Genomic DNA, 26,630 nt, shown 5'->3' with positions numbered 1-26,630 from the left:
TCACAAAGCCTCTAGATGATGGTTTCCTAAGACCTTCTTAACATGACCCCCCCCAGGAACACCCCCCCCCCCAAAGTCTGGAACTTGAGGTGACCTCTTCAAGGATTTCCAAATATACTACTGCCTTACCCAGTATAATAATGGCCTTAAGGCTGATAGTTCTGATACTGGCACCAGACTAAGCTCTGCAAAAAGGGCCTTCACGGGGATTCCCGGCCTTAACCCCAGCAAGGATCTTAGAAAATTATTCTCAGCTATTTGCGGCACACTGGTGTTCACGTATCCCCAAAGCTCTGCCACATAGAGCGCTGGGGCTGCTGCCTTTGGGGCGTCAATTTCCAAGATAGTACTGATACTTGTGTGCCAGCCTTGTGCCTAAACTTCAGTATTGCCCCAGCAGCTTGCTTTGAGACTATAGCCACCTTCCGTACATGGCTGTCCCAATTTAGGTCATCCAAAAACCGTACACCCAGGTAATCAAAATCCTTGGTGATATCAATTGGTTCACCATCAATCACCAGTTTTTGTCTAAGGCTAAGAGATGGCTGCAGGGCCATACTCATAGTCTTCCTACAGTTGATGGTCAAGGATTTTTCCTCTAAATACTTTGCTAAGCGACCAAGTAGCTTGTGGGTTGCATTTTCTGTACGAGCTAAAAGCACCACGTCATCCGCAAAAAGTAATATTGGGACCTTCCTATCGGCTTTAAAAGGAACATCTAGCTGCTCTTCTAGGAGATAATCTACCAAATCATTCAAGAAGAGGCTAAAAAGTAATGGCTCCAAAACACAACCTTGCCAGACACCCTTTTAAACCTGGAAAGAGTCTGTACACTCCCCACCCGCCTTGTATCTCACTCTGGCCGCATTACCCGAATGCAGTGCCGCTATAGCTTTAACTGGGGAAGCATCAACCCCTGTGCCCAGAAATGACCTCCATAGTTTGCCCCTATCCACTGAAAAGAAGGCTGTTTTTAGGTCTATAATGACCAGATACAGCAAGGACCTCCTAATTACTGTAAATTTTGTCAAATCATATAGAGGTGAATAACCTGATCAATAGTTCCTACACGGGATCATAAGCTAGCTTGCACTTCTATCAAAAGATCCTGGGCATCAGCCTATCCCAGCAAGTGGTTGGACAAGAATTTCCCCAAAACATTCCCAGCTCCATCAAGGAGGGAGATCGGATGATAGTTAGCAAGGCAGCCTCAATCGTCCTTCTTGTAAATCAGGACAATAATGGCAGATCGCCAGGACAAAAGCATACAGCATTTCCCCCACCCCGAGGGCTGCATTGAACACTTTAGTGAGGACATTAGCCCAAACATAGGGTGCTTGCAATAAAGATCCATGGTCACCGAATCAGGGCCAGGAGCCTTGTGCTTCTTCATAGCACCCAGTGCTCTTATTATTTCTGGAATTATGTCTACTACATTAGGACAGGAGGACGCAGGGCATCTTGCATCAACATAGAATCCAAGGGGTCAACTAAAGCAGCACTATATAAGGTACTAAAATGGTGAACCCAAACAGATGGACCTATACAGATTTCTAGAGAATTTACCATCCCCTTCCCCACCCTAGTTACCAATTCCCAGAATTTCTTGGAATTATTCTCGGCTGCTGCCTCCCTCAATTCTGCCCATAGAGCCACTTGTAGTCTTTTCTACACTCTATAAATTTATCTTCGCTAGCACAGCTATCACGGCACCATGCTAGGGCATAAGAAACATCTCTACTCATCTTCGCACACTCCTCATCATTCCAACCTGTCTCCCCCAGCTGCCCCCCTCTGTTAATACCAACTACCTTAGACGCTGCAGGCTTAGACCAGAAGGCCCTCGACTCGCTTATCATCTTGTCATACATGGTGAGGATCAAGGTACTATCAGTGGTCAGACCATCTAAAATAGGTGGCCCATAGTTGGCCACTATATGTTCAAGTTTCGGAAGTTCCTGCAAATACTTTTCACCATCCCACTTTATTCTCCTTCTGCAATTAGACGGCACAATCTCACACTCATAATTCCCCACAGCCCGCCTTGTCTCGCTTTCTTTCCCCATGACACTCATCCTCATACTAAGAGAAGTAGGTTATGATCACTCTCCACTCTGTTAATGTGGAAGCCTGGGAGTCCATTCTTGACATGGTTGTGATCAACAATTACATAATCAATAACTGAAAAACTTCTCCCATTACCAAAGGTTGCCTTGGCAGCACCATCCGACTTGGTGCGGCCGTTAGCAAAGCGGAGTTGGTAATTTAACAAGAAATCAGTGAATACCTCAGCCTTTCTTGTGGACTTAAAATGGCATATAGCTGACTCAGGGATCCCTAGGCTGTGATCTTCCATCAAGATTTCATTATTATTGATGGCATTGCAGGGTTGTGTATTAAAATCTCCACAGATCAACATCAGATTCCTGCCTCCTTTACCCTCCTTCACCGATTCATCATCTATTGCATCTTGCTTGACACTTCCAATGTATACAGAACAGTCATTCCAGAGTGCCTGGACCTACAGGGACCAGCCTGGCGGCATTTATACATCCAGTATATCAAACCCCCACCCCCATACCTTCCCCAGGCCTAGCAGAAAGCGACAAAGATAGCAAGTCAACTTTACAATTTAGCTTACACAAAACCCATACTGAAAGACCACTAGATGGCTGCCCCTTCCTAGAATGGGCAGCTAATGTGTCAACCCCTAAAAACCCATTTACCCAAATTTTACCAAGGGCCCAGGTTTCTTGGAAGCAACAAATATCATGTGAGCTAACACATTCTAACCAGTCATTATCCTCCATTTTGGTAGCGAGAACTGCTATGTTCCACGAAAAAAATTGTATGCATTCCCCCTCAAAGCTATCACAAGGGAAAGGTTTAGAAGCAGCATATTCAGGGGAAATGGCAGAAAAGGGGGAGAAATCCTTCTTTACAATTGTTCCCAAGTTTCTTCTCGCCACAATTGGGAATCCTGCCTATTGTTTTTGCTGGTAGTGATGGTCAGTCTCACGCATTCTATTGCCATCAATCGAGGACCCCCTCATTGTTCACATAACTGCAGGTCCATATCCGTGCAGGCTGCCAGTGCTTAACATGCCTATATTACTCCTGTACCGCTCGTCCAGGCCAGTTTCCTCTTGGATAATATCAGGGCACGGCAGCACATTGACCCCCATTGTATGAGAGCAATCTATATGCCTGAGAATGACTCATTATACCAGGCAGCACAAATTTGACTACAGCAGAGGGACAAGAAGCAGCAAGGCCATCTGAGTGAACAGTAGGATGGGCACATCTTCCGCTTCGGTCATACCACTGTTGTTTGCTCCCCAGTTTCACTAATCTCACATCGCTGGAAGAATGAACTCTCAGCCCTGGGACAGCATAAAAAAGAGCTAGCAACCTTGATCCATTTAAAGGTTGTTTAACCCGGCATCAGGAAAAAGGTCCACGGTTCCTTCTTGCAGAAAAGATGCCAACAGAAGCAGCAGTACGGTAGTAAAGCGGGTCAGGGTCTTCTACACTATTTCTGTGTCTAGTCACTGGAGGTGCGATAAATAGTAAAGCATCAGGATTGAGACTAGAAGACACCTCCGGTTCCTTAGCAGTGCATGCACCTCCATGCCCGATTTGGGCTGCCACTATATCCTGGAGGCAAGGTGGAGGACTATGGACCTTAACTGCCCTACTTGCACACTTCCTTGCAGCTGCACTCTTCCTAAAGCCTTTTTTCCCCCAGACATCCTTGCCATTCTAGGGTGTTCTGAACACGTTGCCTCTTCAGTTGGACCTCCCAAACTTTGGTTGTCCTTATAGTAGGATGTTTGGGTAGTTTCGGAAACCCCTGCTTCGTCCCAGCTTCTTCTGTCCTGCCATGGGGCATCAACCAGCGATAGAGGGACAATTACAAACATCTACATTCTCCTCTACTGGCAAATCCTTGGGGCTAGTGGTCGGAAATACAATGCCTGCACGTCCCTCGGAGTTGGAGCACAACCACTTTAAAGACTATACTGGGAATGGTGTAACCCTCTTCCCCTGCATTTCCGTTCTTCCTGATGCCCACACTCAGTCCTATGCCTACTTTGCTTGAGGATTTTCCTTCCAGCCCAGAGGTTCTCACTTCGGACTCCACACTGCTGATCGATACTTACTTAGATTTGGTAGTAGCAATAGAGTTTTCAAGGCTACTAACCTCGTGCTCACCTATGGTCTGTCAACCCTCCCCCCCCCCACTCCCACAGCCCCATCACTCTCTCCACAACTGTGTCATCAACACAAGGAGTGACTATAGTGGCATCAGTTTGCATTTGGATCTCAGTTTGTATTGGAGTTTGTATTTGAGTTTGTGTCTTAACAGTGATCCTTTTAAATATTGGAAATGTAGTCCTACTGTAGCCATCTCGCTGGGGGGGACTGAGGGAATACATCCTGCTTCCTTCCATCTGGGACTAGGGCCTGTAATATCATAGTTAAAAGTGACTCATTGTGGTCATTTTTCCCAAGAACTTTCTCGATCAATTTAAGGATTGATGATAAAACAATATTTAGTGCAGCCATGGCCTTAGAAATGAAAAAACCTTGTGGAGACTCCGAGGGTATGGGGGTGCCCCTCAGGTACTGACTAGCAGGGATGATCTGGAGTATGGAGTCATCCAGGCAGAGCCCCCCCACTAGAGATAATAATGCAATTGGCAGATTTGATAACAAGCACGGCCTCCATCCGCACTTCATCTGAACTGTCATCTGTTGTTGATGGAACATCAAGCAGTTCACAGGATCCAGCTCTTCTTGCACTTGCCTTGTTCTTAAAAACTACTTGGCTACAGGGTACACCTGGGAGTGTATAATTGAGGAACATAAGGGAGTTTTCACTCAAATAGTCACTTTTCCCTTTTCGCTTACCATCTCCCAGGTAATAACTTGGCACCATTGACTCTCTATTCGGGCAGCTATAGAACAGGGTCTCTTCTTCCGTCTTTCTCTGGGACAGAGCCGCAGATTCCTTTGCTTCCTCTAAAATATCCATCAAACTTTGTTGGATCTTGTGTGTAGCACATAACCTCTTATGGGTTTGTTCACACGTGAGCACTGGCACGGTGGATCCAGACAGAACAGTTTCAGCATCTCCATCAACTCTCATTTCACTAATTCCCTCTGGACTTCCACCATAAGGCTCTTTTCCAACATCCTCTGGGACATGTCCCTGTATCGTTGCTTGCGCCTCTAACCCCGCTAGCCCAGCGATCTGCTGTGTGTGGGGGAGAGGGGGGGTGGGGGGGGTTGGGCAAATTATCCACCTTCAGATAAAAGTTAGTTATTCGCCCCAAAGAAGGTCTAAAAATGGCCTTTCTCTCTATGGCCTCACTACAACTGTGATTGTTGGCATCCAATAGATTCACTGACAGGGAAGAAGTAGGCCCTGTAGACTCAGAACCATAAAGGGCATCAGCTACCCCTGCCACATTCCTGGGCTCCTTCTGCTCAATTCCTTTTGCTGTGGGATGTGTCATAATCAGCCGGCTGAACACTCTCAGTGAGCGCCTCGGCCCATCTGTCTTGTATTATTACTTCATCTGCTTTTTAGCGTCATATTTCTACAATGTTGTGTGCAGTGGTCAGGCCTTAATTAATAATCAGCTGTCTTAATATCCGATAGCTGCATGCCTTATTGTGACAATATAATATATATAACACTGTACAAACGTTCATTCTGACACTCAATAATGTCGACTGTGTAATCCATGTGCAAGATGTACACTGGGGACTGTACGCCAATATGTGCCCTTCTAGTCGCAACATTCCTGCGTGAGAGGCAGAGGGCCTTGAAACCTAAGAGGGGAGGTTTGCGACGGGAGCTGCTGCCAGCTGCTGGATCCGTGAGGCTGCTTCCAGGATTCCAGTGTCTTGACAAGTGCTAGAGCAGAGGTCTCCAAACTATGTAATGCTGCGCCCCCCCAGTTGAAAAATAAAAATCATTGGGCCCCCCTCAGAATTTTTCACAATTATTTTATAAACATGGCAATGTTTAAATATGTCTAAACCTATTTAAACATTGCAGTTAGGTACTGTTACCTTTTTAAAACTGCAATAACATCCTCCTGCTTAAAATAAAGGCCTGTTATCTGTATAATATTTATTTTGGCCAGAATCTGGGGCCCCCCCTGGGATCACTTCAGGCCCCCCCTAGGGGGGCCCGCCCCCCAGTTTGAAGACCTCTGTGCTAGACGGACAGGCTCCAGCGTTGTGGGGGCATGGGGAGAGGAGCAGCGCGGCAGGGCTGAGCCGTGTCGAGTCGGAGCGCAGCCGTGGAGCTTGATTACCCCAGTCCACTGCCGAAGCTCAAAGCACCCTGCACGCTCCCGCTCCCAGCAACTAGCTTGCTTCATACAACTGAAAGCACAAAAGAGCGGCTGGTCCTGCCTGCCACCAGCCACCTTCCCCTGCACCCTGGCCTCCTCAACGCCCGGACTCAGGTGACTGAACTTGGGCCCTAGGTGTTTAGCCTAGTCAAGGAAGGCCCAGGCAAAGCAACTGCAAGTGACTGCCAGGCAGGACCCACACCCCTAAGGAGATAAAAATAAAGGAGATAAAAGGATACAAAAAGAGTTTGGAGAGGTGCTTTCAAGGCCTTCCCTGGCCATAGGTGAGTGGGGGGAGGGGGACCCTAATGGCGCCACACAGATGCAGTCAACGCTATATAGTGCGCAAATTAGGGTGGTGCTGTGGGGTAGCTTCCATTGCCTAGGTCAAGCCCTGTAGTCTGCGGAAGCAGCCCGCCTCGGTATGGGTGCGGCTTGCAGCTTGGGTGTGCTCCCCCACTCTCTTGCAAATGGTGACCCGGACTGACTATGGTCTGTTGTTGTGGACAAACTGACTTTGCTTCAATCGGTACTAGCCACATTAGTCGCAGAACTGAAAGCCATAAATAACAATCGATTTGGCTCGCACAACACAGGGGTCAACACGGGTGGCGTATACAAGGCGGGCACAGGGCCTATGCTAACAGTAGCTCACTCAAAAAAATCAAACAACCACACAAGTGGATAAAGCGGAGAAATCGTCAGCCAATCTGCTCCACAGAGCCTCAACATCAATCCAAGTGCGGTGCCCCACATACATCCGGTAGCGAGAGACAGAGACAAGGTGCTCACCACAGAAAATGTAGTGCAGGTCCACAACAAGGCAAGTGCCCCCCCCCCCTCACCCTTCCCCTAACAACACCTCTCACCCAAAGAGCAAAGAAACATCTAAGAAAACATCAGAAGTAGGAAAAATCAGACTATGAGAGAGGTCTTGTGAAAACATAGGATAAAGCCTGCAAGGAAACCGCAGGTAAAGAAAAATCATCTGCCAACAAACACCGGATCCACCTTACCACTGTATCCAGTATTTCAAAAAGGGCTGCAACACCTGGCCTCGCCAAAGGAAGTAACTACAGCTCTTATATCAACAAATCAGCCGACCTACTTTCAGGCCACCTAGGGTCAGGCAAGCAGACACTCTGCTCCAGTGCCAAAGGAAGCAACTTCGTCTCTCACATCATGAAATCAGCTGACTTATTCATAGGCTGTGCAGGGTCATACCAATGGCCACCTCGACCTACGATCACTTTGGGATACATCAGCCCCACTGAGACAAGTCATGTCTCACGCAGCACACAGGCAGGCTGCCCAGTCATGGCATCTTAGGCAGGGATGCCCTCACTTAAGTAGTACACTTCATGACAGGGGCAGCAGCACTGGGTCAACAACGAACAGCCAGCCAGCTGCTCTACCAGGGATACATTCGACCAGCAGACACCTGGCAAATTCCACCCAAAACCAGGATCCAGAATACATAAGAACCACCATGACAGAGTCCAGGAGGCCAGCAAAGCACCAGAAATAATCTGCAACTGATGAAACTGATGTGAGAGAATGGAACTTGTATCCACCAGGTACAAGGGACACTGAAAAAATGACATTAGAAACCCTTCCACAAGCTCAAACATACTGCCCCGGAGAAGTCACAGCAGGGACTCTTTAAGCACACCACCATTCCAACTACCTCAAACAGAGGTTCATCGTGAAACGTGTCCAATACCTACTCATGACATGGCAGAAGGCTGCTTCGCCCAAAAGACAATATTCACCCTGCAGTACACATCTAGACGCTACACGGACATCCTTAATACAGCTAATGTTCTAATGCTGTTGCAGTACATACCATCATTGTCACATATCACCAGCAAAGACATACCCAGGTATAGTTTGATGCCATCATTCCGGACAGAGGGAAGGAGCTGACCATCGTAACATGGGGCGATGGCAACACACCCATAAAGGTGTTTAATTATAAGGGACAGTTCACAGAATGGGGAATACAAGTACGGTAAACGGACAAAAAAAAATACCAGCATACTCTATGGGTCCAGCCTAAAAGCAGCCCCAAGAAGGGCATTCTAAAAGGGACAAAGAGGGGTGAGACCCCTTCCAGCTTTGAGAACTTCACCATCCAGTGCAGGCTAGGCAGTCAGGATGGGGCTCTGCAAGTAACCAGCAACCATAGCACTGCGCCCTATTACACACCAGACTCCGACTATTGGGGTTGGGTTGGTGTGACTCTGGCCCAAAAGAACCTGAGACATTCCTAGCATAATGTGCATGATTGATCAAAGCACAGCAAGCCGAACTAACACAATCAATATTCTGACAAGGAACTTGGCCAGAATCACCAAGACCCTCCAGAGCATAGCGGCGCTTGAACTACTAGAAAGAGCAGACATTGTCTGCCTACAGGAGACATGGGCACTAACACCAATGCTGCAACCCAGCTATGCCGAATTTAAAAAGTATGCCAAAAAACACACTAGTTCCGAAGGCCCTCAGGAGGGATCTCTACTTACCTCAAACACTTTTAAAAAATCTGACTTTCTTGGATCTAAGTAGAACCTCTGGAATGCTCCAAGTAGGCCTCTTTAAAGGTTACAGGCCTTGTCGGCCACCTATCCACACTAATCATCAATGTCTACTTCAATGTCCATGGAATGGGTATCCCAGAAAAACTGGACCAGTGGACCTGTCACCTGGAAAAATTACTAACATAGCACCCAGGCTTGGAAATCATCTTAGCGGGCGATTTCAACATGCATCTTTTGAGAGAAGATGACGCAAGTCTCAAGGCATCTGGTGACTCAGTAAGATTTAGTATCTCCCTGGAGACATACAATCTTGAGTCAGCTCACTCCATAGCTAAAAAGAACAATCCATTGATTATGTCTTCCTGAGTCAGGTTTTAAGCAAACTCATTATTAGCTATGAAGTGATCCAACGAAATGAGAGTGATCATGCTGCCTTTCTGGCCGGCCTAGACGTATCAGCTACAACCTGCAATCCCTTAAGTACACTAGGAAATAGTAATGGCAAAGAGCACTACAAACTCCTGAGGAGGATCAAATAGTCAACAATGTCCATAGGGAAGTTCCAAAAGTTGGAAAGCAAGCTGGGAAGGGCGGCCTCAAATACACCAAAAAGCAGTTATCATCAAGAGCTGGTCCAGGCTGACATCGGATCTAAATGTACTCCTTCAGGGGAAATCTTTAATCACAGTAAAAAACAACTGAATGTATATGCTAGGTCCATCCACAGAGATTTAAAAAAAGCACACAGTGCTTAAGGACAAAACAAAGGGTGCATAGGAAAATGAAAACTACTTCCTCAAAGGAGCAGCTATGGATAGCATTCAAGAGCCATAAGCATCTGGTATGGAGAACAGGAGGCCAAGTGGATCAACATTTTTTATTTGATAGCTGTTAATAATCAGCTATAATAATGCCAATACCTTAACACCCTATGCCATGGGGACTTCTATAGAGGGAACAGTAACCAAGCAGGTGATTGGATCGTACCTCGAATTCCTTTACACCGAGTGCCAGAACAATCCCTGCCCCCCAAAAAAAACAACTCCAGAGGACTGCAGAAGAAAATGACGTAGAAAAGAATCTGCCATCAACGGAACAGCTAGCATTGAGCAAACCTACCTTCAAGAAAGGCTCCAATACTAACCCAAGAAACTATCATCTGATAGCATTGCTGGATATAGAAGGCAAAGCCTACGCCAGCACACTACTGCAGGAGCTAGCAAATCAGGCCTCCGCTGTGGGCCTATTACCCTTCTACCAAACAAGGTTTTGAGTGTGCGGGTCAACTGTGCACAACATTGTTGCCCTCTCATATTTAGCCCATCAAGCAGTAACCTATACATCTCCCCCGGTCTTTGCCTGTATCATCAACTATTCTGCAGCTTTGTACAGTGACATCTGGAATATCCTCTGGCAAAAACTAGAAAGATGGAATATCTGCCCTAAATTATTGCATGCCATCATGTCCCTTTACACCACAACCTCCTAGGAGAGGGCGAAACTCATGGGGGAGACTGCCACTACCAAAAATCTCCACAGATTGATGGCTAAAACAGGGCTGTGTTCTGGCCCTGCTTTTATTTAATCTATACACAGCTGACTTGAGCCCGGCCCTATTCAGTGCAGCCTTACTCACCACAAGAATTGGAGCCAGGAAAATCCAACTCATGCACTAAGCTGATGACTTAGTACTGTTGGATCATACAAAAATCCGCATACAAAAAGGCCTGAGGGAGCAGATATGTTAATTAAAGAAATTGCTAATGATTAATGTGTGATTATTAATGAGAAAAATGCATAGAAAAATTAATGTTAGAAAATAATGTGTATAATTGAAAATGTGCCCACGGAGAATGGTCACCATGTGTATTAACAGATGCAAAATAATGGAAAAGGAATAACAAAATGTATTAATATACCATAACTGAGTGTATAACCTATGTTTTATGTTAATTCATATTCTTAAATTAGCCGGACTAAAGGCCTGGTTTCGCTGGGCCTTGCTTGCTCATAACGTGGAGACTTCGGAAAGCTTTGCAAGGACTGGTACTTTGAACTGTTGAGAGTTCAGACGGTTTAGCTGGGACATTCTGCAATGTACCAACAGACAGGAGATGATGAAGACAATTTGATACAATTATGTGTAGTGTAGGCTAAATGTTCTTTCCGAGGACTTGAACAATAGAGGCAATGACTAAAGACTTATATGCAACAATTTTGTTACCTGAAGAGCCGGATGATGTTCTCATCGCAAGAACCACCGATCAGGTTTATGGGATGAAAAGCATATTCAAAATTAGAGATTTGGCAAACAAAAACTAAAGGTTAGAGTCATAACTTCCGACGGACTGACCAATTAGCAATTAGTGGGATGGACTCGGGACCCTAATAAAAAGTCATGACAAGGGGTGTAGAATCAGAACTGCAAGGAGAAAGTTGATGATGTCAGGAGACGCTGTCCGAGGGGCTGACCACTGGGCTTATACTCTGTGAGCCTGATCCGTAGCTGACCATTGATGACCTGGGGATGAAGACTGACTTGTTGCTGATCCATCCTGGATAGGTAGCTAGGAAAATGTGACTGACTAATTTTGTGCCTTTTCTTCAAGGTACCAACTGTGCTGTTTTTATAGAAATTCTCCCTTAGGTAGATGTTTCCAAATTAATGTTTTTCTCTAAATTGTTTTCGCATGAAGAACCCCATGCTAATGCTAATCTTGGTTAGATAGGCTGTTCGGGGTGACGTGGACAGTGACAAACGACTGACAAACTTTATTGCTGAATTACATTGTTAATGCTGATATTCATAGCTTATGTTGTTGCTTGGTCGCATACGTTTTTTTTTTCTAAGAGATAATGTCTTATAACTGATGAATTAATAAAGAATTGATTGAATAAACTTTGAACTAACAGATGACCTAGAATTGTAATCAATAGGGAATAAAACTTGTTAACCTTTTCCATGAGTGATGGTTATTTCTGATTAGTATGGTTTTCTTTTTGGTTTCTTAAGTGTTTGATATTGATTTATTGTTGTTGGTTATTGGTTCAGTGATCACTGCATGACTAGGATACTCCATGCGATTCAAAAGGTTAATCGACCTATACTCGTCCCCTTGTAAGTTTACATACTAAGGGCCGGGCGCGCTAGCAGTTTTTGGTAGCAGCTTGATGGTTATTTTCCTTGGGGAACTAGTTATGTGGTGATTACTGGTTATGGTAGTAGTTTAAGTGAGGGTTAGTTGTTCGCATTTTATGAGGTTTGAATTTTGTTTTTCTGAAATGGCACTGGTAGCAAAGATGATGTCTCCTTAAACCCAGAAATGACTTTCTCAGATCCTGCTAGTAAAGTTGGGTATGTTCTCGGTGTGTTGTTGAGATAGTACGAAAGTGGCAGGTTGCGCTTGCACAGGCTTAAGGAAATCGCAGGTGAATTGTGAGGTATGTGAGGTATAGTAGGGAGTCTGCGTGCTCCAGTTGAGGTTAGTAGGAGTGTGCGTACGCCATAGTATGAGAGTAGGGAAGTCGTCGAACTTCACATGTGTGTGGCGCTTTGTGCTCAATAATTGTCCACGTGGTTGCTGATGATGTACGGACCCTGCATGGTCTAAGACTCCGGAGTATATTGACAAGTGTAGGGGACACTTGGTTATATGTTGTAATCTGTCTGGTTTAGTAGGTTGAATGGGTGTGGTCAACAAGTCAGTGTGTGCGATAAGTGGGTAAAAGAGATTTCGACTGAGATTTGGCGAGTTCTATGTGCACCAGAACAGACCCACTGATCAGTTGAGAGTAAAATTTGCGCGTCGAATTTTGCTGCGAATGTGGGAGACTTAGAAAGAGGAATAGCTATATGAGCCAAAAAGAGCCATTGGTGAAAATCTGTAAGGTCTCTAAAGCGATTGTATCCTTTCCTGTAGTAAACCAGCAGGTCTATTTTAGTTATTGGGTTTTGGTAAGTGCTCTCAATAATTTGCATCAGTTGTGTGAATTGAGTTCAGGAGCACGAGCCGCAAGACTTTGTCAGCCCACACAGCGGTGTAACGTCAGAGTGTGCCGCTCTGGGATAGGTTGGTTAGTAAGAAGAGCCGCAACCGGATTGGCAGCCGTCTGTAAGAGGCAATTGGTTGATTAAGCAGGTGAAGGGAATCTTGGGAGTAAAGGTCATTTCATTATTGAATTAAAAGCAGACAAAACAGGCAAAATGAAGTTTTTCAAGGCATTTAACAGTGCAATGAAGGGCGATAACTACATTAAGGCATCAGTGGGGGAGCCGACTCCACCAGAGGATTCTCCGGCTTATATTGTGATGGCGGAGCAAAGTGTGGCACCGTGTCTGTGGTTGAAGCAATGGTGCAAGTTAGCTAAAAATCAAGGGTCTTTAGCATTTCAAGAGCATGGAACATTTAATTTGAGAAGATCAATTGCGAATGTCATTGTATGATATGAAGCCATTACCGAGACCAGCGCAGTTTAAAGCTTTAGCGATTTGGGAGCTAGTGGCCAGACAGCAACAAGAGATGAAGTTCAAGAGGGGGATGAAGCACGTAGAAAAGTCTTTAGCTGAAGCTAGATGGGATTGGGAGTAAAAGAGATGGAGAATGGCGACACTACAGGAGGTTACATTGTTCCCTGCTATTGCGGAGGAGGATGAGGCAGAGAAGGAAGATAGTGCCAAAGAGGACGAGAGTGGAGGGAAAAAGAAAAAGAGAAAATCCTATGTAGATGATGTAGATGATGATGATTCTGATGTTGAGGATCTCATTACGCAGTTGTTGAGAGATAGACCTGCACCTTCAACAACCTATGCAGGGGGTCCAGGCACTAATGCTACTGCCCCTACAGCTGATACGGCACAAGCCCAGGGAAACGAGGGAGCTGTACAGGCAGAAGGCGGATAGATACCAGGGGTAGTACAGAGTACACCTAATGTAGGAACTATTACTGTAGTTCAAGCACAGATACATCAACCTTCAGTGCAGAGAATTTATCCAGATGTACCAATTCTTGGGACAGTCTCGAACATCATGGTGCAGAGGGAGCAAGTGCTTCCAAAGCCAATGCTGATACAGACAGATCCGACACCTATGTTATTGCCTTTAGCTCAAGCACAGGGTCTACCGAAGTTTACACCACTGACAGGAACACAATCAGATATCACACCAGATATGATTCAGGCAATGGGGGTAACATTCCCGCAAGGTGCAAGTGCTAGGGCAGCTCCAGATACAATATCGCTACCAATTAATGTTGGTCCAGCTGTACCCTTATTTGCACAGAAGAAATCAGATGCGGGGAGCAGAATGAAATGTCACAGAGCCTCGTAAGGAGGGGAGTGAATGAACCTGCACAGATGATGTCATCTGCAGGACAAACTTTCAATGGATCTAGACCTCTAATGGATCTTAGTCCACTTGTAGCACTTCCAGATGCAGTGAATGGCCCGAAGGCGAGTCAGAGTTTGAGACTTCTGACACCGCAAACTTCAGGTGCAGTGGTAGAGCAGCTACCAGTACCAAATGCAAATAACATTTCATTACAGGGATTGTCAGCTCAGCAATTAAGTGAATGGTTAGACAGTCTAAACACTCCTCAGAATGCATCCAAGGGCGAGGATCAGATCAATCGTGTAAGGTTAAATATAGAAGCCACTGAATTAGTTGAGGGAACAATGGGGGTGAACAGATTAGAATCTTACACAGAAGAAGAGCTGGGGTACTTATGCCTAAAGATTACAAGAGGAGTGAGTAAAATACATCAGAAATTGGCAGAGTTAGCAGAAAAACATGACATTGACATTCAGAAAACAAAGCATTTGAAATGCAGCTACAGATTAGATTTTGAAGCAAAGGATTTTGAACACATGAGATCAGCAGGAAAGAAGGCACACTTGAGAGAATTACTGCAGAGTGCACATATTTGGGGAGCATTAGAGAAGTGGGAAGGTAGATGGACAATGAAAAAAGATAAACGAAAATGGGATTCCCAAGAAGGGGCGGAAGGTGTTGACAAAGGGGAATCAGTCAAAATGCTTCCCATGAGAGAAATCCCAAGAGGGCAGTTTGTTCATGTCCCGTGGCATAGGAGTGACATATTATCATTCACAAATGATTATCCAAAAATGAGAGAGAAGCCGGTTGAGTGGTATCAACAGACAGAGAGATGTGTGAAGCTTTCCAAATGTTTGTGGGAAGACTTGAACACTTTATTGGAGATAGTGGTGCCGACAGATTTGTGGGTCGAGGGTAAGAGGGCTGTGGATTGGCCAACAAGTGAGCCGGAAAGGGATAAAGTAACAGGTGCACCTTCACCTGAGGTAATGAAAAATTATTATAAGGTGACTGAGTTCCTGAAGACATGGATTTCTCCCAAAAACATTGATTGGCAGCGGATTGATAGAACGGTCCAAGAGTCTAAAGAATCAATACATACCTACTATAAAAGATTGTTGAAAGTATTCAAGGAATACAGTGGTAAGGAGGCAATTGAGCCGAAAGACATGTTGCATTTTGTGTTCAGGTTTGTCGAAGGTCTGAGACCAGAAGTAGGGCAGATGATTAAAAATCATTTGATTTGCTGGCAAGCAAAGCCCATTGATGAGGTGTTGCAATATGCGAAGTACTGTAGTGATGATATTGAATTCAAACAGAAAAAGTTGAAAGAAAAAGCGATGGTGATGGAAATCAAGGCAGCTCAAACAGGAGTGCAGGGAACTTTAGTACCGCCTATACCGCCGCAACAGAGAGCTGTTATGTTCCAACCTCAAGTGAGGGGTAGAGGGTGTGGAACGGACATGATGCGTGGTCCGGATTTAGGGACTGTGGTTATTCAGAATGACATGCAGGGAATGAAAAAGATATTACCGTGTCATTTGTGCGGAAACGTGGGACACTGGAAGCGGGAGTGTCCGTTGATGGTGCAGGATGGTACGGTTCAGCAAGGTGACGTCAGTACATTTCAAACTGTGAAAGTCCCAAGAATGAAAGAATTTATTCCTAATACTCATAATCGAGGACAAAATTTCCTACCGGTGCAGCAAATGCTGGTGCCGCGTGCACAATTTGCTCTATTACAGCCAATACAGCAGCAGGTACCCATGGTACCTAGACAGCAAATGCAAATACCTTAAGCCCTGATGGAGCAGCAACAGGTGATGCTTACTCAGCAGGTCACAGGTCAAAGACAAGACAGTAATAATAACACAGTGCATCAGTTTCCATTTTACAGTGAGGATGAAATAAACAAAGAATGGATGAGTGATAGTTCAGATGAAGGAGCCTGAATGCTTGCTACATCCTTAGAAGTAGATCAGAGAGGGCCTTTTGTAAAGGGAAAGGTAATGGGTTACAAGGTCTCATTCTTGGTTGATACAGGAGCGACACGCTCTACAGTAAGAAGCATAGAAGTCCCTAATTTACCTCTTTCAGGCAGAACAGTACAAGTTGTGGGAGTGGAGAACAGACAGTTGACAAATCCAATCACAGAACCAGTGCAGGTCGAAATTGGAAATTATTTGGGAATGCATAGATTTGTGGTGTGTGACTCAAGTCATGTATCCTTATTGGGTATAGACTTACTGTGCAAGACCAAATGTTCCATCAATTGTTCAGACACAGGGATAGAGGTCCAGACAAATAGTGATGATGAAGAAGAGCAGGCAACTGCAATGATAGTTAACAATGCCTACGAAGAATACCCATTGATTGAACTTTTCCCAATGTTCACCGCGAAAGAATTGCATGTGGATTTACAGGGAACTGTGAAGGAAGAAGTCTGGGATCTGTCAGGAAAGGAGGTAGGTCTAATTAAGGGAATGGAGATGATTAAAATCACTTTGAAGCCAAATGTAGCGTTCCAGCAGCTTCCACAGTATAACATGGCATTGGATGTTTTAATGAAAGTGGCACAAATAATCGGAGACTTTGTGAAACAAGGAGTTTTGAAAGAAGTGTTGAGCAGCCCATGTAATTCACTGATAATAGTTTTGAAAAAGCCATGTGGGAAAGTACGAGTTGTGCAGGACTTGCGAAAAGTGAATGACATGGTGGTTAAGTGTTGTCCGATAGTGCCCAATCTAGCAGTGATACTGTTTCAGATTCCTTGTGATGCAGAGTGGTTCACAGTAGTAGATCTGTCACAATCTTTCTTTTCTGTGCCTCTTCATGAGGATAGTCAGTTTCTTTTTAATTTCAAATTCCTAGACAGAGTCTACAGCTGGTGCAGGCTTCCACTAGGGTATACGGAGTCACCATCACTGTTTAATCAGATCCTGAAAAATAATCTGGAGTCGCTGGAATTGCCATGCCAATCGTCTCTGATACAGTACATTGATGGCTTGCTAATTGCATCCAGAACAAGAGACAAGTGTAAACATGACTCAATTTCCCTGTTGAATCATTTGGGAGAGTTTGGACATAAAGTCTCACCTGTGAAAATATAGTATTGCCAAAAGTCACTGAAATATTTGGGACATCAGATAGAAAAGGGATTAAGGAGAATTTCCAGGGAGAGAATTGTCATGATACTGCAGAGAAATCCCCGACTTCAGAGTGAGATGTCAGAATGTTTCTGGGAATGGTTGGGTATTGTAGACAGTGGATTCCCAATTTTTTTCTGAAATTGCCAAACTCTTACAGCAGCTGACATATAAGGGAGTTACAGATCACATTACCCTAGATGAGGACCAGATGAAAGCATTCACTGAATTGAGAGAGAGTTTGTGCAGAGCTACAGCGTTGGGAATGCCTGATTACACAAAGCCTTTCACATTGTTTGACATGAACGTGATGCTTGTTCTTTGCCTGTCTTGACACAGGTCCATGGAGATGCTTATCACCCAGAAGCTTATTTTTCAGCTACCTTGGACCCGGTTGCAGCAGCTTTACCAGGTTGTCTGTGCACAGTAGACGCAATTGGTCAAAGTCTTCCCCAATGTGAGGGGTAGTCATGGGATACCCTTTGACGGTAATGGTAGCACATTTCTGTTGAGATTTTACTGACAAGGACAAAAACACAATATTTGACGGGAGCCAGACTGACAAAGTATGAGACGAGCATATTGGGTGCTCCAAATGTAACATTGAAAAGATACACAGTGCTGAATCCAGCAACATTACTTCCAAGTGACACTGTTGAAACTGAAAAGGAGGAAGATATTGAACATGATTGCCTTGAGGTAACTGAGCTATGTACAAACCGAGGCCTGACATTAGAGACACGCGTTTAGAGGAAAATGACCAAATTGTCTTTGTTGATGGTTTGTGTCTCAGAGATGGAACAGGCACATTGAGAGCAGGATATGCTGTATGCACAATTACAGGCACAATAGAAGCTTCTTGGCTTCCAGGAGTATATTCTGCACAAGTGGCAGAACTAGTAGCTCTTACTAGGGCTTGCTACGTCTCTGCAAGATTAAGAGCCACAATCTATACTGATAGTCAATATGGATTTGGAATTGTTCATGATTTTGGCCAGTTATGGTCGCAGCGAGGTTTTATGACCTCGACTGGAACTCCAGTAAGAAATGGCGACCGGATAAAATAATTGTTGTACGCAATTCAGTTACCTGAAGAAATTGCTGTGGTAAAATGCAGTGCACACCAAAAGACACAGGATTACATTTCCTTAGGAAATGGCTATGCAGATCAGGTCCCAAGGTTTTGCGCATTGAACTGTATATCGTTTAAAGACAAGTGGGAACTAATGCCTGAAGAAGAAACCAATTGTGCAAGTTTTGCCTTGAAAATAATTGATACACTAGAAGAATTGAAAACATTTCAGGAAAATGCAGACAAGGAAGAGAAAAAGCTTTGGGTGAAGTTCAAGTGCGTTCAAAGACCTGATGAGATCTGGGTTTCTGAGGAGAGTCAGATGGTACTGACAGTTAGTTTGTTGACTCAGATAGCCAGATTTTATCATGGCCAAGTACATATTGAAAGGGATGCCATGGTTAGATTGTTCAAAGTTGATTGGTTTAACCCAAAGTTAAGACAAGCAGCAGAGGCAGTATGTCATCGGTGTGTAATCTGTCAGCAACTAAATGTGGGAAAAGGGACAGTGGTGAATTTGAGCCACACTGGAAGAGCAGGAGGACCATTCAGCAGAATGCAACTGGATTTCTTTGAGATGCCTGCATGTGGTGGATTGAAGTACGTTGGTGATTGTGTGTGTGTTTAGTCATTGGATTGAAGCATACCCCACACGTAGAAATGATAGTCTCAAAGTTGCACAGCTGTTGCTTAGCGATTTAATACCAAGGTTCAGATTTCCGATCTCTTTAGAATCAGATAGGGGAACACACTTCATTAACGAAGTGATCCAACTCTTATGTGCAGCATTAAACACTGAGCAGAAGCTGCATTGCAGTTATCAAGCAGAAGCATCAGGACTTTTAGAACAAATGAATGGTACACTGAAATCAAGAATTGCCAAAATGTGTGCTGCAACAAATCTGAAATGGCTGGATGCATTACCTTTGGTGTTGATGTCGATGCGAAATATACCCGACAGAAAGACAGGACTGTCACCCCATGAGATTCTCACGGGCAGAGCAATGAGGTTTCCAGCAAGTCGAGCAAATGCTCTTGTCAATATTACAGATGATATGGTGTTGGACTACTGCAAAGGTCTGGCTGATGTGGTTCGATCTTTCTCTCAGCAGGTGCAGGCTGTTACCCTGCCACCCATCCATGATCCAGGTCACAATCTGAGAGCTGGAGATTGGGTCGTCATCAAAAAGCATGTTCGAAAGACTTGCCTAGAGCCGCGTTGAAAGGGCCCATATCAAGTGGTGTTGACAACTACGACAGCTGTGAAGTGTGCAGGACTACCTAACTGGATACATGCGAGCCATACCAAGAGAGTAGTGAGTCCGCAAGATCATGAAGATGTGTTGTTGAGAGCACCATCAGCAGTGAAACAAGTGGCTCTTCCTGAGCCAGAACCGGAACAAGTTGAACCTGAAATTGACCCAGAGCTGGTGGAAGAAGGGTCAATCACCCCTGTGAGAGACAAAGGTGCGGAAATACAAGAGGGTGAGCAAGAGTCTAACTCAACCGAGACAACTGGAGAACCAAGCACAGGAGGGATTCTCCCAGTAATAGGCAGTGCTGAAGCACAAACAGAGCAAGTGCCAGATCAAGAGGGGGATAGAGTTGAGACTTATCAAAGCCAAAGTGGTCCGACTCCTCCTGAACCCGTTGCAGGTCCGTCAAGAGAAAACACAGTAGATAGAGTCCAATCTTAAAGAGAATACTGACAGAAGGATCAAGGAAAGGAGACAATTGGCCTGAATCGCAAATTGGAAAGAAGGAGGAATTGGTCATAAATGAGCCAAGAGAAGAAGAAGTAGGCACTACAAGAAAAGATGAACTAAGTGAAGGAGATTAGCTGGAGAACGAAGGTTGAAAAGGAAAAGTGTAGCTAGTCGAAGATTTGCAAGTCCTGAGTGGGCATATGCAGGAACAAGTGAATGGCAAAACGAGTTTATGTCCTTTTGCTTTGACAGAGAAGTTCTGAATCAGTACTTTGATGCAATCTGAAGGGAATCAATTGAATGAGTTGTTGAGCTAATCTGAAGAAGAATAAATAGAGAGTGTTTAATTAAACCCGGAAAAGACATTGATAACCTGATATGACATTCGAAAACCTGATGTGACAAGCTGCTAACCGATTTTGGCAAAGGAGAAAAAGGGTTACTGTGTGTGAAATTGAATTACGAGAAAGAAGCATATTTTTGATTTTTCAATTTTTTATTTTTTATGTTGCAACTTATCTAAGAGCTATTTCTACTTTCTGATTCTTTACAGATCAAGGCTGAGTTAAATAATTGTGTTAAAAATATTAGATATTGCAGATATTTGAATGTTGGAGTGGCAATTATGTGTGGAATAATGTTTATAATAATGACTGTGGGTGTGTCTATTCATGAGATGAAAGAAGCTGCTATCGCTCCTGTTCTTGAGACTACTACACTAACAGCGTTAGAAAGGTTTAAGCTAGATGACAAATATTTGCATGACTATACTAAAGCACGAGGAGAGCTTTCTTCTAATGTTTTCTATCTGATGTTGAGTGAGTATGTGGAAACAATGGATGCACAGAATTGTCTTGTGTGTACGCAAATTCCTTCCTCTGTGGAAGAAGGGGTTACGTACCATAGCCTGCCTTTAACTTATGGCATAAAGTGTAGTCTGCTACTAACCAGATTCTATAACCAAGAGTATATTCAATATTTCTATTCAAATCATGATCTAGTATTTTCTTTTGTACCCATCATTAAATATTTGAGTAAAATAGCTAAGGAGCATGATACAGTATTAGTTAGGGGATTTTTTGAACCAACACTGACATTTGAAACTGTTTATGCTCACCGTAACAATTTAACTTGCTTATTAACTCTGCTAGAAAAAAGCTTTATAGGGCATACCGACGATACAAGGAAGGCATTGAAGGAGAAATTAGAGAAAGGACTGGAGAAAAGGACTTACAAAAATGATTATGCTTACACAGCTATTAAAACACAAGGGAGATTAGCCTTAGATGCATTTCACGTAGGCAAGCTTTGTATATATAGCTAAGAGTTGCGCACTGACACTCTGTTTGTGGGAACGAGAGAATGTAGGCATGTGTTTTTGTTTCAGAGTAAATTGACTTTTATGCTGAATGGTGCGGACCCTGTGATTCCTGGAATTTATTATATCTGTGGACTTAATGCTTATTACCGTCTTCCTGGAGGATGATATGGGACATGCTATTTAGGGATAGTTTTCCCTAAGATATAGCAGAGAGATGACCTAAAGAAGATACCGAAAGTGACTGAATTACATCATAAACGACAGAGGAGGGAAACCTCTTCTGAAACTGTAGGGGATATTTTTGGTGCAATAATTCCTTCTGTAGGAGTTATTTTGAATGCAAACAAGATATGAAAATTGTCTACTATTGTGGATAATATGCTGACAAACTTTACAGGGGCAATACTGAATTGGCTGCGCGGATAGAGCTATGACGCTTCAAAATAGGCTTGCTTTAGACATAATTTTGGCGAAAGACGGCGGAGTCTGTAAAATGATTAATGCCAGGCATTGTTGCTCGTACATACCTGACAATGATAAGGAGATAAGAGACTTACTTACTAACTTAACTAATTCAAGCAAGGATTTGAAAGAACTGAAGGAAGAAGGGGTTTGGGAAAAGGTTGGAAATGGATTTGCCTCTGTGGGAAATTGGTTTAGTCAAATTTGCAATGGGGTATTATGGAAAATTGTCCAGGGAATATGAATTGTGATTGTTTCCATATTAGGATTATGGGGTACATGCACATTATGGCAGAAAATAAAATTAAGAAAATCCAAGAATGATCAGAGGAGGGAAGAACCACCTAGGAGACAAATGTACAGGGAAAATTCAAGAAGAAGGCAAAATACATCTGAGACAAATCTGTAAAGAATTGACAAGAAAGGTGTGATGACACATTTAGTCATCAAAGGAGGGACTGATGGAGTAGATATGTTAATTAAAGAAATTGCTAATGATTAATGTGTGATTATTAATGAGAAAAATGCATAGAAAAATTAATATTAGAAAATAATGTGTATAATTGAAAATGTGCCCTTCGGAGAATGGTCACCATGTGTATTAACAGATGCAAAATAATGAAAAAGGAATAACAAATGTATTAATATATCATAACTGAGTGTATAACCTATGTTTAATGCTAATTCATATTCTTAAATTATCCGGACTAAATGCCTGGATTCGCTGGGCCTTGTTTGCTCATAACGTGGAGAATTCGGAAAGCTTTGCGAGGACTGGTAACTGGAAGGAGAGACCTTGAAGCCGCCTCAAGCTAAACACAGGCAAAACAGAGGTCCTCATCCTTGGCAGCAACCTCTCCGCCTGGAACGACTGCTGGTGGCCTACCTCCCTCTGAGCTGCCCCCACACCCACCACCCAAGTACGGAACCTGCGAATCATCCTTGACTCAGCCCTCAGCATGTCTCAACAGGTCTACGCAGTCTCCTCTTCCTGCTATAACACCCTCCGCAAGATATTCAAGTGGATTCCTGTTGAAACCAGAAAAACAGTCCCCCACGCCCTAGTCAGCAGCAGACTGGACTTCGGCAACGCGATATGCAGGAACCACGGCCAAACTACAAAAGAAAATGCAACGTATCCAGAATGCCTCCACCGACTCATCCTTGACGTCCCACGCCGCAACCACATCTCAGCCCATCTCAGAGAGCTACAATGGCTACCCGTATCAAAGAGGATCACCTTCAAACTACTCACCCACGCACACAAAGCCCTCCACAACACAGGTCCGGCCTACCTCAACGACAGACTCACATTCCACACCCCCGTCCGCCAGCTCCGCTCCGGCAGCCTCGCCCTCGCCTCCACCGCCCGCATTCACTGCACCACCACTGGAGGAAGATCCTTCTCTTACCTCGCCGCCAAGACCTGGAACTCCCTGCCGCTCCAACTACGCCAGACCCAAGACCTCCTGGCCTTCAGAAAACGCCTCAAGACATGGCTTTTTGACCAATAGTCCCCCCCGCGTCTAACGGGTGAGTAGCACGCTTTATAAATTGTTTGATTGATATAAATTGTTTGATTGATTGAACTGTTCAAAGTTCAGACTGCTTAGGTGGAACATTCTGCAATGTACCAACGGGCATGAGATAATTAAGACAATTTGATACAATTATGTGTAGTGTAGGCTAAATGTCCTTTCCCAGGACTTGAACAATAGAGGCAATGACTAAAGACTTATATGCAACAATTTTGTTACCTGAAGAGCCGGATGATGTTCTCATCGCAAGAAGAACCAATCAGATTTATGGGATGTATATTCAAAATTAGAGATTTGATCAACAAGAACTATAGGTTAGAGCAGAGGTCTCCAAACTTTTTAATGCCACGCCCACCCCAGCTGAAAAATAAAAATCATAAGGCCCCCTCCTCAGAATTTTGCACAATTATTGTATAAAGATGGCAATGTTTAAATATGTCTAGACCTATTTAAATATTGCAGTTAAGTACTGTTATCTTTTTAAAGATGCAATAACATGCTTCTGCTTAAAACAAAGGCCTGTTATGTTTTGGCCAGAGTCTGGCGCCCCCCCTGTGATCACTTGAGGTCGCCCTAGGGGGGCCCGCCCCCAGTTTGAAGACCTCTGGGTTAGAGTCATAACTTCTGACGGACTGACCAATTAGCAATTAGTGGGATGGACTGGGAGACCCTAACAAAAAGTCATGTCAAGGGGTGTAGAATCAGAACTGCGATGAGAAAGTTGATGACGTCAGGAGACGCTGTCCGAGGTGCTGACCATTGGGCTTATACTCTGTGAGCCTGATCCGTAGCTGACCATTGATGACCTGGGGACGAAGACGGACTTGTTGCTGATCCATCCTGGATAGGTAGCTATTAAAATGTGACTGACTACTTATGTGCCTTTTCGTCTAGGCACCAACTGCGTTGTTTTTATAGAAATTCTCTCTTAGGTAGATGTTTCCAAATTAATGTTTTTCTCTAAATTGTTTTTGCATGAAGACTCCCATGCGATTGCTAATCTTGGTTAGGTAGGCTGTTAGGGGTGACGTGGACAGTGACAAATCACTGACTAACTTTATTGCTGAATTACATTGTTAATGCTGATATTCACAGCTTATGTTGTTGCTGGGTCGCATATGTTTTTTTTTCTAAGAGATAATGGTGGTCATTCCGACCTCGGCGGTCTTTTCTCCAGACCGCCGAGGTCGGGGGAGACAGAATACCGCCATTGCCGGCGGTATTCATGCCTCCCTATTCCGACATTTCCGCTGGGCCAGCGGACGGTAACAGCGTTACCGTCCGCTGGCCCAGCGGAAATGGCACATCAACATTGCCGCCGGCTCGTAATAGAGCCGGCGGCAATGTTGATGTGCAGCGGGTGCAGTAGCACCCGTCGCGCATTTCAGAAATGCACGATGGGGCTATGCCTGGGGGCCCCTGCACTGCCCATGCCAAGTGCATGGGCAGTGCAGGGGCCCCCAGGGGCACTCCCAGTCCCCTTTCCGCCAGCCTTTCAATGGCGGTGTTTACCGCCACGGACAGGCGGGCGGTCTGGGACTCATAATCCCCAGGGCAGCGGTGCTTGCACCGCTGCCCTGGGGATTATGCCCGCCAGGCGGAAGCCTGGTGGGAAAGTGGAGGGGCCGGCGGTATGACCGTGGCTTTTCCACCACGGTCAGAATTTCTGGCGGAACACCGCCAGCCTGTTGGCGGTGTTACCGCCAACATACCGCCGGCCGCCAGGGTCGGAATGACCCCCAGAGTCTTCTAACTGATGAATTAATAAAGAAGTGATTGAATAAACTTTGAACTAACAGATCACCTAGAATTGTAATCAATAGGGAATAAAACGTTGTTAACCTTTTCCATGAGTGATGGTTTTAAATGTTTGATATTGATTTCTTGTTGTTGGTTATTGGTTCAGTGATCACTGTATGACTAGGATACTCCATGCGATTCAAAAGGTTCATCAACCTATACGAGTCCCCTTGTAAGTTTACTTACTAAGGACTGAGCGTGCTAGCAGGCCTCAACGCTCTGAACACATACAACCTTAAGAATGAGCTTGTAGTCAGCGTAAATAAAAACCAAAATAGAGATCCCCAGACAATATCCAAAAAAAAAAGGTCTATGAGATGGTGGGTGGCGTCACAGAGGCTGGATTGCGTAAAATATTATAACTACCTGGGAGCATTCCTGTGCAAAACCGGAAAACCAACAGTGCATCTACAAAAAAATGAAAAAAAAGGGAAGATGATAACGTACACACTCTGCAAGTCAAATATTACTCTTGACAGCCCAGCGACCATGGCTATAAGGAGGGTGACTCAGGCAAAAACCCTCGGCCAATTAACGCACAGCAAGCATTTTCCCGGAATGTTGGCGACCAAACTCGAAGAGATACATGGCACAGCCAACAAGAAATTGATTCACCTTCCCTCCCATACAAGGAACACATTGATCGGGTTGGAATTCGGCCTCGTTCAGCAAAAGCTTGAAAGCATGGCCGTCCTGGCAAAATATTTATTTCAGATAACTGCCGCTAACACTATGAAGATACTCATAAAAACTATTTTCACAACAGCCAATAACCCTTGTTGCACAAAGCTTACCGCGGCAAGAGAAAGCCTGCAACTTGCTATGGATAACTGGGACACAAACGGTATTATTTGCACAAGCACCTAATCTGCAATTAAAAAAAGCAATTATATATCTGTTCACATGAATTGGACATGGAAGCACTTCTGGCAAAGGCACTACATGACTCCCAAATGACGCCGCTAACTATCCGTACAGCTAAACATCATTTTCACCAGGAGGGGAGTGGGAAACGTGCTTTACACCAAATTCTATTGGGAAATGTATATCTCACTCACGCTTCTTGTTAAGGGAAAAAATGGTCAACAGCTTTAGTAGCCCACTGCTTAACACTTTGCACTAATCAAGGGTTTTAAACAGTGTCTTGGTTTATTGTTGGTATTTATCACGGACCGTAATAGTTGCTAGCACTCTATATCACGAACTATATCTCTTTTAACCCACCATGTATCTCGAATGCACACATTTGAAATGATTTTCAGTAATCACACAATAAAACTCATTGTCATTGTTAAAGGAGGGATTTGGAAGAAGCCCCGGATTGTCTGCTTTAATCATCCGTAT

At 44.3% G+C, this 26,630-nt stretch overlaps 1 protein-coding gene across 2 annotated transcripts in view; it reads right to left on the bottom strand.

Annotated features, from left to right (window-relative positions):
- The window catches only part of CBY1 (chibby 1, beta catenin antagonist), a 59,177-nt gene that overhangs the window by 31,979 nt on the left and 568 nt on the right, over nt 1–26,630 (bottom strand). The window contains exon 1 of one of the 2 annotated variants that reach the window (XM_069231318.1): nt 25,653–25,689. The exons of the other annotated variant lie outside the window; for it this stretch is intronic. The gene's annotated coding sequence lies outside the window, so the exon portion shown is untranslated. Of the gene's footprint in view, nt 1–25,652; nt 25,690–26,630 lie in introns of those variants that run through there. 2 annotated transcript variants of the gene reach the window in all.

The sequence above is a fragment of the Pleurodeles waltl genome, chromosome 4_2 (genome assembly GCF_031143425.1).
Source record: "Pleurodeles waltl isolate 20211129_DDA chromosome 4_2, aPleWal1.hap1.20221129, whole genome shotgun sequence".
In the NCBI taxonomy this organism is placed as follows: domain Eukaryota; kingdom Metazoa; phylum Chordata; class Amphibia; order Caudata; family Salamandridae; genus Pleurodeles; species Pleurodeles waltl.
The sequence above is the reverse complement of the archived record's forward strand: the minus strand, read 5'-3'. Positions and strand labels throughout refer to the sequence as shown.